This window comes from Terrapene carolina, unplaced genomic scaffold, assembly GCF_002925995.2.
Source record: "Terrapene carolina triunguis isolate 2854851 unplaced genomic scaffold, T_m_triunguis-2.0 Scaffold68, whole genome shotgun sequence".
Lineage (NCBI taxonomy): Eukaryota > Metazoa > Chordata > Testudines > Emydidae > Terrapene > Terrapene triunguis.
In genome coordinates, this window is record NW_020664419.1 from 59076022 (window position 1) to 59082878 (window position 6857).

The window sequence follows — 6857 nt, forward strand, 5'->3', positions numbered from 1 at the left end:
AGGTGCATAATGCCCTTCACCAGGAGCCCGGCAATTCTGTCGGCAGCGCTGCCTACGGATCTTTTCACTGGGCCCTGTTTATTGTACCACAGAACACTGCTCACCCATATGGATACACAGCTTCCACGCATCACTTGTTGACTTTCAGCACTGCCACTCGCATCATTACGGACACAGCAAAATCACCACCACAACTGTGGCTTCCAGTAGTGGTGTACAGACTTATGTCATACATCAGCATTTGTAAAATTGTCAACATAACAATTTACAATAACTGCTACAGTTCTTACTTAGTCACAAACTTCTATGGAATAAAGGATTCTGGTTTGGGCTAGTTCCTAACCAGCATTTTACGTGGGATTTAGAACTATTCATTACAGGATTCTTGAAATATGATGTGATCTTTGCAGCAGTTCACATATTGCTAGGCATCAAAACACATAACTTAACTAGTCCCACAAGAGAGGATTTCTTCTAAAACATAACATGAATGTTAAATGTTTTTTTAAAATTCATTTCTTTTAAACTTAATCTCTTTAAAAATACAGAGAACCACAGTAATAGTCACTGATGAGTTTGCCGATTTGTCTTAAGTTGTTGATAATTATCTTCCTTGTCTGGTATATGAACAAAAAACTCTGACGTGTTATGAAGCCAGAAATTAGTAATAACTAAGGCCCTGACCCTGCAACAAACTCCTTAGGGGGAACACCCAAAATAAAAGTCAACAGGGCTTTGTTTTGGTGCAGACCTCCATTCTCACAGACAGGGGTGAAAGTAACTTAATGGGCGGCCAGGGTCCCGGGCAAGGTGGAGGCTCAGGCCCTTTTAAATTGCTAGGCCCCGGGGCAGATGCCCCTTTTGCCTCCTCCTCCCCCCACCAGAGGCCCTGCCGATACAGTCGACTATGTATCAGTGCCCACTTTCTTACTGGTATGCTGTACCGGACTGGATTGGCTTGCTTTCACCTCTGCTCACAGAGCTCATTGCAGGATCAAAGCCAAAAAAGAGAAGAAGGTAAATGCACTTTGTCACATCCCCCTACCCACCATTCCACAAAATCAACAATACTTAATAGCTCTCAGTTTTTGCGCAAATTATTTTATTACATGGCACTTCAGTGGAGGGGTAGAATTTAAAAATGAGCAGCACAAGATGGAATTATAAGAACAAGCTCCATGACTGCACACAAAATCGCCAAAAACAGCAAACCATTCTCCGAGGGAGAATTTATCAAGGAATGTTTGGTTGACTCTGCTGCGATATTGTGCCTAGACAAGAAAAAGCAGTTTGAAAACATTTCATTGTCAAGGTGAACAGTGGTGAGATGTATAGAAGAAATCTCAGAGAACCTGGACCAACAGTTGAAAAACAAGGTAAATAATTTTTCATACTTTGCGCTGGAACTCAACAAAAGTTGTGACATTAAAGACACAGCCCAGTTGTTAATTTTCATTCAAGGTTTTTGAACTCACAGAAGAACTGGCATCAATGCAGTCAGTCAATGAAAAATGTGACTACTGGAAAAGATCTACTGGAGGCAGTAAATAACAGTGTCTCAAAATTGGGATTGGAGTGGAAGAAATTGGTGAGTGTGACCACTGATGGAAGCCCTAATCTGACAGGCAAAAATGTTGGATTGTTGAAAAAAATACAAGACCAAGCAACAGAAACAAACCCAGAGCAGAAAATAATTTTTCTACATTGTATTATTCACCAAGAGGTCCTCTGCAAAAGTGTTCTGACATTAAGCAATGTCGTGGATACAGTTACAAAATTGGTCAACTTTATTGGAGCACGAGCATTAAACCACAGGCAATTTATCTCTTTGCTGGAAGAGTCTGAGTCAGAGCTCAGGGATGTTCAGTACCATACAAATGTTAGATGGCTTAGGTTGGGGGAAGTTCTGAAAAGAGTGTGGGACCTGAGAGCAGAGATTGATTTGTTTTTGAAAATGAATGGAAAAGATGTGGATTTCCCTCAATTGAATGATGTGAACTGGCTCTCTGATTTCGCATTTGCCATTGATGTTATGGGTTACAGGAACGAACTGAATTCGAATCTTTAAGGTAGGGGGCTTTTTGTTCATGACATGTATTCCCTTGTCAAGTCTTTCATGACAAAGTTGCTCCTTTTTCCATCAGATTGGAAACAAGCAGTTCACACACTTCCCCACTTTGCAACAGATTACAATATCTGACCAGCACCTAGAAATATGTCATTACTGCTCGCTATGCATGGTGAATTTTCTTGCCGCTTTAAGGATTTTAGAAGGATAGAAAATGACATAGCTTTGATCTCCTCCCCTTTCACATGTGATGTGGTCTGTGGACAACACTCCAAGTGACCTCCAACTTGAGCTTATTGACTTGCAGTGTGATGCACTGCTTGCGGAGCAATTCAAATCAGCGTCACTTCCGAGGTTTTACGCATCTCTCAATGAACAGAACTTTCCAAAGATCAAGGCTCGTGCCCAAAAGATGCTTGTACTGTTCAGATCAATTTGTGTCTGTGAGCAGACATTTTCTGTGATGAAATTCAATAAATCAAAGAACAGATCTTGGATCAATGATGACCACCTTGCAGCAGTGCTCCGCACTGCAACAACAGAAATGACACCTGACTTCACCTCCCTTGTTAATGCCCATCAGAGACTTTCTTCTTCACACTGAGTTTCATTTCTTCTTTTACACTTAATTTTAATAATGAACATAAGTTGTAAGTAAAAGCTTAGCGTTAGTGTTATTATTATAAATTTTACAAGTGTTCACAAAACGGTTTGCAATATAAATTGCCTTAAGTTTTGGATAATCATGTATACAGTTAATTGTTATTAAGTGTAATTACTTTGTGTAAAGAACATAATGGGGGTCTTTTTACAATAGATGGTGAGGTAATTTCATTAATAAGAAATGTGTGGCCCGTGACGACTTACCAAAATTCGTGGAGTGGGCCCCCTGTGAAAACTATTGCCCACCCCTGAGCTAGAGGCTAAGACCAGAGAAATGATCCCCGCCTCTGTAGATGTGCAGGTCCGACTCACAGAGGCATGTCTGGAAACCCATGATAAGACGGTGAGAACAGAGAGAGTACCAGGAGGCTTGTATGGATACCAGTGCGTTGGCTGATGAGCTAGACATTCAGAAAGACCTCCCCAAAGGAGCAGGTAGCAGTCTAATAAAGAAGCGGGTGTCCTGTGGTACGAACACTAAGATTCCATGCACAACAGAGGCTGCAATAATGGCAGTAGCCCCCTCATCTACAGAGCAAACCTCTACAATAAGGGACTGGGGTGAGCTAGAAGAGAAAGCTGCTACTGCTGATCGGAACCAGGCTGAAATCCTGGAACTACAGACACAGGTCACGCAATACCGGCAGGAGCTGGAAGATATCTGCTCTTCGTGGGACAGGATCATAGGGCAAGCAGTAAATCGGGAGTAAGAGCTGACCTGCCTCACAGTGGAGAAGGAGACAGGGGAACAGCAGTGCTTTCTGCTGCAAAAGGAGCTTACTAAGCTCCAGAAGCTGCTCAAGGCCCAGCCAGGATCAAAGTCCAACTCAGCTAAGGAGAAAGAGCTAGAGTTGTGTGGACCAAGGCCACTACAGAAGGAAGATGATTTCGACGAGGACATATATCTGCCTGCTGAAGCAGAGAGCTGCCGGACTATGGCTCTAAAACCGTAGGATCTTGATGTGGCAGCAGAGCAAGGCTACAACCAGACCTATACTAAAAAGAAGAGCTCTTCTCAGAGGAAAAAGGAAGCTAAAAATGGTCCTAACATGCTGAATGTTGTCCACACAATAGTGTGGGTATGGAAAGAACAAAAGTGGGTGTTGCTAAGACAGGTATTGAAAGCAGTGGGCAAAACAGTACAGTCCCTGGTCTTTGAAAAAACCTGGAAGGGATCTGAACCTGGATAGAGAGATCTTTAACTCTGAAGGGTGTACATGCAGATGCATCCAGAAGGACTCCTCTCCAGATCTGGAGGCCACAGTAAAAGAGTTTATTTCGTGGGAAATCCCAACTTTGTTGATCTGAATGCCCTGCATTTGGTAAATGATGACATGCCACTGAATATGGACGGGGCAGTGAGTTGTATGGGCCCGTGGTGCCCGTGCTCCACCAATATGAGAGCACGGCAGACTGGTTCCACCAAAGTTCGGGGCCAGGTCTCTCCCCCGGCCCTGCATGCCCCCCCACATGCCTCCCCCAGAGCGTCCCTTCCGGCCCAGCCTGCCACCCCTGGGCAATTTAAAAGGGCCCGGGGCTCCTGTCGCCACTACCGGCAGCGCAGCGGGGCTAAGGTGGCTTCCCGCCCGCCCGCTCCGCTTCCAGGAGCGGCCGGCACGTCCCTGCAGCCCCTGAGGGGGGGTGTCTCCGCGCACTGTCCCTGCCCCAAGTGCTGATTCTGCCAACTACGGCCAATGGGAGCTGCAGTGGCCCGGGCAGCGGAGACCCCTCTGGCCCCACCGCCTGAAGCTGCTGCCGGGGGGGGGGGGGTGCGCGCGGGTCACTTTCGGGAGCCACCCGAGGTAAGCACTGCACCCAAACTTTCTCCCAGTGCCCACCCCCCGCATCTCCTCTTGCACCCTAACCCCCGGCCCAGCCCAGAGCCCGCACCTGCTCCTGCACCCCAACCCCCTGCCCCAATCCAGAGCCCACACCCAAACTCCCTCCCAGAGCCCGAACCCTCCCCCTCCCGCACCCAAACTCCCTCCCAGAGGCTTAGGCAGGGGTGTGTGTGGGAGGAGGGGCGGGACTTGGACCCATTCTGGGCACCACTAAAATTATACAAACCTGGCACTCCTGAATATGGAGGGTTATGTGCAACATATGGGCTACCTTCAGAAAGGAGGACCCCAGGCTGTGGTAACTTCATATTTCTCTGAGGAAGATAAGAGTATTCCCAGGACCTGGTGGACTTCCTAATGTTAGCCAAACAAGAAGTTCCCCCTTGGCTGAAGAACATGGCTAAAGAGTAAGTAATTCAAACTGGATTCTCCAGAGACCAACAGACAAAGAAACACCCAACAAGACTGATGGGTGATTTCTGGTAAGCTTTTAGCCTGCATCTAAAAACATTTATTATTTTGTTTTCTCTGTAGTGCTTTCACCTTAAGAATAAATGTGCTTGCTTACAGAGAGCTGTGTGGTACTCATAACTGCTGGCAATGACGCTACCTTAGCCTTTATGGAGAAAGTAAAGTGCAAACTCTATCCTGTTTAGGCAGTCTGGCTTGCTGGGAATATCAGTGTACACAGGGACCTGCGCTGTCTGCGGTGGAAAAAAACCCAGTCCAGAAGGAGAGAGACTTGTGTCTTTACTCAATAGAGGTGATGGCTGAAGAACCAGGAACCTAGAGTGGGTGTGCTTGGTGTACCACAGAGGGGGAATACATGTGCAGTTGCCCTGAACTACAATACCAAGCACTAAATGGCCCAGGTATACCCCACTTTGTTTGCTGGGTTTATACTTGAATGAGCCATAGCCGGTTTAAAACTTGTATTTGTACAAATACATTTCCTTATTGGATGGTATCCAGCTGTATCTGTGCCAACCTGTTGATATTTGCCACTTGTAACAAAACAGGAGAACTACTGAATATCATGAGCATGCTGTGTCTTCCTCCTTTTTGCCACTGAATGAAATGTCAAAAGCCTGTTGCAGAGCTAGTAAGTGCACTAGGTGTTACCAAGTAGACCTGTTTTATCCCACAGTCTCTAGTTAGCTTAGGAGGTGATGGTTTAGAAGAAGAAGAATAGAGGGAGGTGGGGTGAGAGGAGGAAAGGAGGGGGGAAGTAATTTGAGATTGGTTTAAAGCACTATATATGTTGTGGATGAAGATTAATCCTCTGCCTTTTTTAAAATGTCATGTTTTGGTGAACGGACTTCAGAGATTTCCAAAGCCAAAAACAATCATAGTGCTACTGACCTTGTTTTTTAGTTACAGTATAAACACTTGTGTGTTATGCTGCTTATTGGCAAAATACATCACATCCAAGTTATTTAACTTAGGCTAGAGTTGAAAGGTGGGAATCTAGCAGAAAAGAGAACAGTCCACTCTATAATCAAACACATCGTTTGCAAGTTCTTTTCTCAGCATCTTCAATTTTTTTTTCTTTTTTTCATGCCATGGTGCACAGTAGAGACAATCTGCTAGTCAGTTTTCATATGGTTCCTTGAAGCACTTTCTTGGGGTTTTGTTTTTTCCTGGTGCTCAGCACGTCACCTTTAGCCAGACTCTTCCTGGGAATTTTGATGATCTAGATGTGGCTTTCACTCATTTCTATTGTCTAGAGTTAGGAGGCTTCTGAAAATCCCTGGGAAACATCCAAATATATAAAGAAGACACTTGTCTAAAAAAAAAAATCTTGGGACACAAAACACAGGAACTGCAGAGGTAGCTAGATGGAAAGGTTTGCTTTGGCAGGTCTTTTACCTCAATAATACTTGATATTTGATCACAAACAACCAAAATGCAACCCACTTATCCACCAGATTATCCACCTCCTATCTAGAAACCTTTCTTTAGTAATAATTCTTTTCATTACATGGAGGCAGGGCCGTTGCTACCATTAAGGTGAACTAGGCGGTGGCCTAGGGCGGCAAGATTTGGGGGCGCCAAAAATCAGTGCCCCCAATTTTTTTTTTTTTTTTTTTTTTACAGCATTCCTCCCCGAGCGCACGGTCGCTGCTCCACTTCTCCCGCCTCCCAGGCTTGCAACGCCAATCAGCTGTTTGGCGCCGCAAGCCTGGGAGGGGAGGAGAATTAGAGCGGGGGCGGCGTGCTCAGGGAGGAGGCGGAGCAGAGGTGAGCTGGGCTGGGGAGGTGCCGCACGGCTCCCCGGGGGGGGG

At 45.6% G+C, this 6857-nt stretch overlaps 1 protein-coding gene across 1 annotated transcript in view; it reads right to left on the bottom strand.

Annotated features, from left to right (window-relative positions):
• Positions 1–6857, bottom strand: part of CPM (carboxypeptidase M) — an 83367-nt gene that overhangs the window by 16854 nt on the left and 59656 nt on the right. The window lies entirely within an intron of this gene.